The sequence below is a fragment of the Pan troglodytes genome, chromosome Y (genome assembly GCF_028858775.2).
Source record: "Pan troglodytes isolate AG18354 chromosome Y, NHGRI_mPanTro3-v2.0_pri, whole genome shotgun sequence".
NCBI lineage: Eukaryota > Metazoa > Chordata > Mammalia > Primates > Hominidae > Pan > Pan troglodytes.
In genome coordinates, this window is record NC_072422.2 from 9,149,572 (window position 1) to 9,159,954 (window position 10,383).

Genomic DNA, 10,383 nt, shown 5'->3' on the forward strand with positions numbered 1-10,383 from the left:
AATGTGGCAAATGATGTGATTTTCCCTTTATTATAATTTTTAAGAGAATAAGATAGTGAAATGTGTACTATAAGTGTAACAGGAAGCCTATTCGTGTTATTCTTTACGTTAAATAATTAGATTACTAAAATTACCTTTTCCAAAGAAATTTATATTATAAATGCTCCCATGGCAAAAAGAAAAAACCTGGCCTCTGACTTGGAATATAATATAATTGTATTAAGTAAGATACATGCTAGAGAGAAAAAAACTATTTTATTTTTTTTGTCATGGTAATGAGAAAAAAGACAAGCCATTTTTTTGCAACTTTTAAAATTGACTCCTAAGAACAGTAAACAGTAAGCAGTATAACAGTAGACAGTAAACAGTAAACACCAAGCAGTGTAAATATGTTGCATTTTAGCCAGCTCTGAAAGAAAATGACTGATCATTAGCAAATCAGGCAAATTTAATTGTTGCCATTGAAAATTGCTTTACCCATCGTGTGTGTTCTTATATTAACAGAATTGAAATCAATTTTGTACTGCCAATTAATATTGCTGTTTTATAATCACAGGATTCTTGCTTTACCTTCTAAAATGTCCCTGAAAAATGAGTGAACACCAAGTAAGTTTTGTTTTTCTTAAAAAAGGTAGTCATAAAAGACTGCTCATATTTAGTAAAAATAATGAGGTGAGTTGGACATGGTGGTGCATTTCTCTAATCCAAAGTAATTGGAAGGCTGAGGCAGGAATATTCCTTGAACATTGGAGTGTGAGGCCTCATTGAGCTATGAGCTATCATCTTCTCACTGTAGTCCAGCCTGTGCCACAGAGCATAATCCTAAGTATAGAATAACAAATGGAACTATGAAAAGTAATATAGCATTACTGTGTTTAATTCACTTATAGTAATGCATGGATAGTATATTTAGCAAAACATTTTAAGTTGGTAATATGTCAAGAGGTCAGATATTTGAGTCAGATTGCTAGCTAGCCCCTCAACTGGCTAAATCTGTAATAACTGGCAAAGTATTTCTCCTAACTGTAATTTTTTAATTTGTTAAATGGATTTACTAAGGTTACCCGCTTAAGAAACTAAGTCTAATATTAATTAGATTACCTCAAACACTTGTTCTGAATGGCACATAATAGGCAACAAAATATTAGCTACTATTATATATAATAAATTCTTTTCATCTGCCTATTTTTAAAGCTCTTAGACCACATAATAAAATTCCAGAAGGCTGGGAAAGGCTGTTAGATACAATTGGGTGCCATAAGAGCAAGACTCCGTCTCAAAAAAAAAAAAAGAGTCACTATCAAAAATGAGCATATCAGTGCATAAAATGTATGGTAGCTTTATTTAGCAGTTATTTCATTGTTTACCATAGTGTTTTTTCTTACAATTTTGTAGAAGCCTGTGTCAGAATTTGAACTTTTTTAGAAGATAGTAATCATGGATGATTGAAATTAACATTTTAAGCTGATACTGGAAATTATTCTAAATTCTATTACATTTATATTTGTATTTTCTTTTGAAGGCTAATGGAAATCTTAAAAAGAAAATGGAAACTTCTCTGCCAGGGGAGATACCATGATCACAAAGGTGGCTTTCTCAGGGAAAGGCTGATTTATTGCACTCCAGATGTGCTGACCCCTGAGATTTCCCCAAATGTGGGAAACTCAGCTGCATAATTTGTGGAAGTGAAGGACTGTGTTTGCGCTTTCATGTGGAAAAAAAAGAAAAGAAAAGAAAATTGACTCTTTTAGTGTATATAGAAAGGTGAAAGAAGGCCATATACTGGAAACAATTCAGTGTGTCTACAGAAATTGGTCTCCTCCAGTACAAAACAATAACACAGCAAGTGGTTATTTCTTAGAAAGATCAAATAGTGTTAAGATGACATTTGCAAATGCTTGAGAACTTTGTCTAGATAAGGGGGTGGGGGGAAGCCTCCACAGGGCAGCATATAAATCTGGGAAAAAGACAAGTAATTTTTAAATGTGTAAGCCAATGTTTATGTATTAATCTTGCCCTGAAAATATTTATTTTGTTAAATGATTAACATTGGTTTGTTTGTTCTTAAAAAGTAAGTTTCCTTTTGGAAACAACTTGTGTGAAATGGTCTAAAAATGATGTAGCTAAAATAATTCAGATTTTTCCCCTCTATTATAAATCATTTGCAGGAATTGTAAATATGTTATAGATGTCAGCTTTCTTACATTTCTTAAAAGTTTATTCTAAATGAAGAAAATATAATATAAGGTACAAAATTACTTTTATAATCAAATTGTCAATCTTGTTAAATATTTAGAATTTCGAGCCAGATGACCAAGATGTCTTAGATGGGCATAAGACCTGTCCAGCAGAAGATGCTCCATTATATCCTCATTCAACAGGCTCTATGTATCAACTGGTAAAATAAAAATAATAATAATAATTTTCTTTTTCAAACTTATTTGGATGCTTTACTTATGTAGTCTTCAATTATTATTTTCTTACATATTTTGTAACATATCAGCTGTGACTGCAAATTAAGAAAAAATTATCTAGGACAGCTGTGACAAGATGATCAGAAGAATAGTTTAAGTGGGGTCATGTTTTATTTTACGCTTGTGATTTTTTATTTTTATTTTTTGTAACTAGGTACTACCTTGTCCTAGTTCATAAAAAGTGTGATATTTCAATAAGAGCATAAAGCAATTTATTTAGATTTTCTCAAAATCCAGTGAGAGTAAAAATTAACAATTTTAACAGCTGTAATACAAAGTATACTTAAAAAATACTCACCAAAAATATAAACAAAAACCATTTATAAGCACTTCTAAGTTGAAACAAATATTTTTGTTAAAATATTCTAGGAAGATTAGCCACAACATAAGTAAGGTAGTTTTCTTTTCACTTTCCTTTTTCTTTCTTTTTTTCTTTTCTTTTCTTTCTTTCTTTCTTTCTTTCTTTCTTTCTTTCTTTCCTTTCTTGTTTCATTTCCTTCCTTCCTTCCCACATTCCTTCCTTCCTTCCTTCCTTCTTCCTTCCTTTTTTGCTACCTTCCTTTTTTCTTTCCTCCCTTCCTTCCTTGCTTCTTTCCCTCCTTCCTTTCTTTTTTTCTTTTGATAGAGTTTTGCTCTGTTGTCTGGGCTGAAGTGCAATCTTTGCGATCTTGGCTCACTACAATTTCCACCGTCTGAATTCCAGCTATTCTCCTGCCTTATCCTCCCAAGTAGCTGGGATTAGAATCATGCATCACCACACCTGGCTAATTTTGTATTTTTGGTAGAGAAAGAGTTTCACTGTGTTGGCCAGGGTGGTCTGGATCTCCTGACCTCACAATCCACCCACCTCGGTCTCTCAAAGTGCTGGGATTACAGATTGTTAGCCATTGCACCTGGCCAGGTTAATCATTTAAAGCTTTTCTTGTAACATTTAGCATGACTTCTCATCAAGTTCATGTAGCCAAGAAATGGAATTACCTAAATTACAGCAGGTGCCCAGAGTAACAGCTGTATTGCTCAGAAACCTTATTTTATCACCAGAAAAAAAATATAAAACAGGGGAAAAATGTAAAAAAAGGATATTTTCATTCTACATTTTCTTTACATTTAATGTTTGATAGTTTAATTTCTTGTTAAAATAAAGAATATGGATATATTTTTAATAGAAATTCTAAAATATTAAAACCAATCTGCACAAGTTTCATATGTCACAATGTGTGGAGCATGGTAGGTTGTATTTTGTGCTTGGGGCACTGTTGTGGTAGAATTTATTAAGTGATGCTTCTAAAATTTGGTTTCATCTAATCCCATGAAGTGCATATTATCAGAATCCACATACTTTGAAGTCCCATTGCGCCAAGATTTCTGACTGCTTTGATAGCCAGTCACAATTTTCCTCGAAATCAGTAAGTCTCCTAGTTTATTATTTTAAAGCTTTTGTTGTTAGATGTAGTGTTCACTGAAGATATAAATGCCTTCTGATTTTAAAAGAATTCGTGTTTTTTAAAAATTTCATGTAATATCTCTATGCCCATTGTTGGAAACAATAGGATGTGAAGTTTGTTCAAATTGGTTAGAATATACTATGTTTTTAAATCTTTTTATAGTATATTAGCATTAGCATTGACCACTATGAATGCAAAATGCAGTCTACATTAGTCAAGACCTATAAATACACTATCAGGGCTACTGATATTTGTACATTTTAATCCAACTATGTTATGCCCTTCCTATTTGGCCTATTGTTATTTGCCATCTACATTTCTCTTCTGGCCTAGACTTAGATTTTGGAATTTCTGTTCCTTAGAGAGTACAAGAGAAATATGGGTAGATTAATCCTATCTCTGCATTACTGCTGCACCTCTATAAGTTTGCCACCTCAAGTAAATACATCATGTTGTCCTGGTTCCAATCACCTCCCAATCATCCTGGAGAGAATACTTCAAATGGAAATCAACATGTCCTTCTTTAATGTACCTCTTAAATTTTTAATATTATGCAGATGTCAGGATGTCACTCGGCCCATTGAAAGTACAAGTGTCACATGCTGGCATCTGCTTGAAAGTCCAGTTTTCTACTGTTCATGTGGTCAGGACATTCATTATTATTTACTACTCATGCATTCAGACAATTGTCTTTATAAAATAATAGTTTAAAGTTTTAATCCTTCATTTAAAAAGAAACAGCATGCAATTTCATCCATGTCCCTACAAAGGACATGAACTCATCATTTTTTATGGCTGCATAGTATTCCATGGTGTGTATGTGATCATTCTCAGTAAACTATCGCAAGAACAAAAAACCAAACACCGCATATTCTCACTCATAGGTGGGAATTGAACAATGAGATCACATGGACACAGGAAGGGGAATATCACACTCTGGGGACTGTGGTGGGGTTGGGGGAGGGGGGAGGGATAGCATTAGGAGATATACCTAATGCTAGATGACGAGTTAGTGGGTGCAGCGCACCAGCATGGCACATGTATACATATGTAACTAACCTGCACAATGTGCGCATGTACCCTAAAACTTAAAGTATAATAAAAAAAAGGAAAAGAAAAAAAAAGAAAACAAACAAACAAAAAAAACAGCATGCAGTTCAATCATTGAGCTAATTTGCTCATTCCATCTTCAATTGGTCTTTTTATTTCTGGTCTCTGTGAAAGCCTGCCAACAGGATATTGTTCATCCACCTTGAAATGTCATTCGTCAACCAAGCAGGTTGTTGTAGTCAATAGGGAGCTCTTCAAAGGGCATTGCCCATGTAAGAGTGGGATCCAGTAATTCCTGTGGTTGTTCCAAATTTGATGCTAGAAAATACCAGACTACTTGCCCTTGAACAGGATAAGCACCTCCTTGCACTTCCCTGTTAACACTGTACTCTATAAAGCCATATTTTATGTTATTTTGGAAGTCTTCTGAGCACTTCCTCATTAAACTGTTTCCTTAATATGCCCAACACCTTATGGGTGTTCCAAATTTTATAATTATTTTACGGTCTTCTGTCAAAGAAGCAGTCTCAATACCAAGGCAAGACAAGCTAGTAATTATCTTTCCAATGGCACATATTGTTTCATGGCATCCAGGAGTGCCCTGGACCACAATTTCCAGCTAATGCTGAAGAGGGGCATGTGTGGGTTTTCTGCCATGGCCTCACTGTGCCCAAGAACATGTTGCAAGTACTTCTAAAATCAGAATTTGGATCACAAAGACCCAATGTGTAGAGAGAAAGAGCATTTTACCATTCAGAAATGGCCAGCTTTAGTGAAATTTCTTATTTAAATAGACCACCATTTATTGTTTTTAAATGGATGCATTATAATTTTACATATTTACAAAGTAGAACTATTATTTGTATACATGCACACAATGAGAAATGACCAAATCTTTAAATGGCATATTAGTAATTGGTATATTAGTAATTTCAGACATATATGACATATTTGTTTAAAGAACATTCCGAATCTAAACTTCTAGTTGTTTTGAAATCTACAAGAAATTATTCATACCTATAATATCCCTCCTACACAATCAAACTTTAAAACCTATTCCTTCTAATTGTGTTTTTTATCCATTAACTGACTCACTTATTTGCTTGCTCAATGTCTTTGGCAGCCTATAATAAACTGTCATTCTATTCTCTACCTTCATGAGATCAACTTTGTTATTTCTCACATATGAATAAAAACATGCAATCCTTGTCCCTTATATTTCCTGGCTAATTTCACTTAATATAATGTCCCTTATAGGAAGCCTTTTTCTGAGTAATGTTCAGCTAATGTATTGAGGTTTTATAAAACTGAAATAATCACTCACTTAAAATTTACCTTAATTGTTACCAAAATTCTTTGGGTATATAGGACTGTCGTTTGAAAATAGCTAAATGAACAAAGATGTCTTGAAGGTGTCTTAGGACACTAATATTTTACTCTTTTCTACCTCCTGTCTTACTTAACTCTGATTTGTCTTCAAATTAATAAAAATATTCTAGTAAATTATCTTGGGGATCAACATTAAAGACCAAAAGAAATCAGTAATGCACTAATTTAACTTTACAAATATAAGGAAAGAAGTTGCAACCAATACCAAAAGTTACTGAATAAAATGATATATTTTTACACTCCTAATTTTCAAAGTACTTAATTTATTTTTTAATTTTTACTATTATTGCTTATTTCAAACATGGGCTATTATAATTGAGTTCACAGAAAAGTTATTATAAAAGAGTAATAAAATAATAACATATACTGGAAGTAATATAGTAAAGTTTGAACAAGTAGGCAGCAGTAAAGACAAGTGAGTCATCTGCCATGAGTAACTTTTGGGGAATAAGTAACTTTTTGGGGAATAAGTTACTTAGTCTTTCTAGGATTCAGTATCTTCTTTTGAGAATAATGTGTTTTCCAAATTAGATAAGATTATTTACATGGTGAAATTAGAATTATTAACACTCAGTAAGTATATCTATTAACCATAGTTGTGGAAGGAAAGGGAGCATAGACAGAAGCTCCAATAGTCAAAACATGATTGTAGCCATAAAGCAACATACAGTTGGTTTACAAGTATCTAAGACGTTTCTGTGTTTTTCATTTTGTCTTAGGTTTGTGACAAAGAAGTAAATAATATCCAGTTCCTGCCCTGGAGAAGCTGACTGCATAGAAAAAGGAACAAGGCAGATATACATGCCAGAGTACAGTGCTGAGACAACATAAAGCACAACCAACCAAGTACAAAGGTAAGACATCAAATCTGAAATTTTATATTCTGTCTGTTTCATTTGTTTCTTGCTGGTATGGTTAACCATCTTTATATGTGTTAAATTCAACACCTTAGGCGCCACACATGCTATAGTACCAGAACTTACATTCCAATTTTTCTTCCAGTAGTGGCTGTTAACCAAGTATTGGTGAATATCATATATGAAGACTCTACTAAAAGTAAAGCTACCCCGACTGTGATGCTTGGATTGTATAGTTTACCGGATCTAGCAAAGAGAAAGACAGTGTGTGTTTTGTAATCTCTATAAATGATAAGTATGGAGACACTAGTAGCTGAAAGACAAATTATTTCTGCCCACTGAAAGGAAAAAAATGAAGAAATTGTAGGAAAACCACTTACTACAGTTAAAATATACTGATTTTAAAATTTAGTTTCTATCAGTGTCTATAAAGAAAAGTAAAAATATAATAACAATAATAAAGAGTTTGAGTATAAACAGCAAAATTCAGGTATTCCATATTCACTTATTTGGAGGTATGCCCTAAATATGTGATCTATCAGTATAACTTAACTTTTTCACTGCTTTATTTTCAAATGAATACTTTTCATAGGCAGTTTGATGATAATTCTTAACTAATATTTTTTACAAGTTCACATAGCAAATTTGAAGAATAAATTTTTTTCTTTAGCAGGAAAACCTCGCATTTGAGAAAAATATTAGAGAATTTAAATAGAAGCACATCTTATGATACACAGACAATATAAATATGTCAGTCATAGTATCTCAGAGATTTTAGCCATATTATGAAAAGTAATTCCCACATAATTCTTTTAAAGTAAAATAATTTCAGAGATAAAAACAGTAGCTGCTATCAGAATCTTCAAAGTAATAGTAATTAATAATTAGAATTTACCTCACTGTTCTGCTTCTCATCTTCATAAAATCATTGTCTGTATTTTTACCTATGCATTCAATTGCAAGAATACTGTCTCCATTGGAATATATATACACACACAAACACACACACACACATATATATATGGCTGCTGGATCACAGAATTCATGTGATAAAAAGTACCAGCATTTTGAAGTCCCACGAGATTTTCTGGTGGGTGAGATATAAGAGGGAGCAGATATTCCCATTCAAAAAGTGATTCACAACCTGAGATAAGAAGAAAAAATAATGCTTGTACTATGAAAATAATAATTCTGCCCACTCTTATTTCCATCAACTGACAAATTAATATTAACAACAACTCATCAACAAAGCATCAACACAGTCATTTTGAAAGAACACTTTGAATTTTCATATTAACAACAAATAGAGTGACCATATAGATTTTTAACTACAGACCCCTTAGTTCTGTATTTTAATGATATTACATCTATTTGTTAAAAAAAGTGTTTGTTTAAAAAAAATCTCTTTAGAATATATATATAAACTGTGCCAATTCAATTGTTAAATAAATTAACAAAATGAGTTTTTAAAAAGGAAATGCTTCTCTCTACATAGATCCCACAAGACAAAGATCGGACCTTTTAAGGAGTGAGTTTAGCTAGAAACTCCTACAATGTGGTAGAAAATATAGTCACCCAAAGAAAAATATATATGAATATAATTTCACATTTTCCAATAAAAGATCTGTACAGAATGCTATTGTTAATTGTATTCTAACCTTCACTTTTCTCTTGAAATAAACTAAATTTTGTTATCATTCGTTAATTTACTTATATTACCTCCCACCCTGAGTTTCAGTTCTGTGTAAGATTTTAACATTGCTACTTACTTTTTTGGCATGATGTGGACATTTGGAAGTAATAAAATGCACTCAAAAGTTCTCTTCTCACATTATCATTTTTAAAGCCATACCTCTCTTATACTTTAACTAAAATAACATTAAGCAACTTCAAGGCTTGGGATATGAAAATATTTTTAATGCATACATTTTAAATATAAACATAACACTAACTTTGGCTTCCCATTACTCTGAGGTTTCAGTATTTTTTATCACATGATTCAATAAAACCCACTTTGGTTACCAACATCAAATATAGGGGAGCACTTAAGAAATACATATTTTTTTAATTTACTATTGTCTGACATAAATGGTTTTATTTATTTTTTATTTTATTTTATTATTATTATACTTTAAGTTTTAGGGTACATGTGCACAATGTGCAGGTTAGTTACATATGTATACATGTGCCATGCTGGTGTGCTGCACCCATTAACTCGTCATTTAGCATTAGGTATATCTCCTAATGCTGTCCCTCCCCCCTCCCCCGACCCCACAACAGTCCCCAGAGTGTGATGTTCCCTTCCTGTGTCCATGAGTTCTCATTGTTCAATTCCCACCTATGAGTGAGAATATGTGGTGTTTGGTTATTTGTCCTTGCAATAGTTTACTGAGAATGATGATTTCCAATTTCATCCATGTCCCTACAAAGGACATGAACTCATCATTTTTTATGGCTGCATAGTATTGCATGGCACATATGTGCCACATTTTCTTAATCCAGTCTATCGTTGTTGGACATTTGTGTTGGTTCCAAGTTGTTCCTATTGTGAATAATACCACAATAAACATACTTGTGCATGTGTCTTTATAGCAGCATGATTTATAGTCCTTTGGGTATATACCCAGTAATGAGATGGCTGGGTCAAATGGTATTTCTAGTTCTAGATTCCTGACGAATCGCCACACTGACTTCCAAATGATTGAACTACTTTACAGTCCCACCAACAGTGTAAAAGTGTTACTATTTCTCCACATCCCCTCCAGCACCTGTTGTTTCCTGACTTTTTCGTGATTGCCATTCTAACTGGTGTGTGATGGTATCTCACTGTGGTTTTGATTTGCATTTCACTGATGGCCAGTGATGGTGAGTATTTTTTCATGTGTTTTTTGGCTGCATACATGTATTCTTTTGATAAGTGTCTGTTCACCGCTACACAAATAAACTAGAAAACCTAGAAGAAATGGATAAATTCCTTGACACATACACCCTCCCAAGACTAAACCAGGAAGAAGTTGAATCTCTGAATAGACCAATAACAGGCTCTGAAATTGTCACAATAATCAATAGCTTACCAACCAAAAAGAGTCCAAGACCAGATGGATTCACAGCCAAATTCTACCAGAGGTACAAGGAGGAACTGATACCATTCCTTCTGAAACTATTCCA

At 33.0% G+C, this 10,383-nt stretch overlaps 1 non-coding gene across 1 annotated transcript; it reads left to right on the forward strand.

Moving 5' to 3' along the window:
• Positions 1-1,550: 1,550 nt before the first annotated feature.
• On the forward strand, positions 1,551-1,714 carry LOC112209512 (U1 spliceosomal RNA). Its single transcript, XR_002944335.1, has one exon. It is a non-coding gene; the product is annotated as a U1 spliceosomal RNA (small nuclear RNA).
• Positions 1,715-10,383: the final 8,669 nt, after the last annotated feature.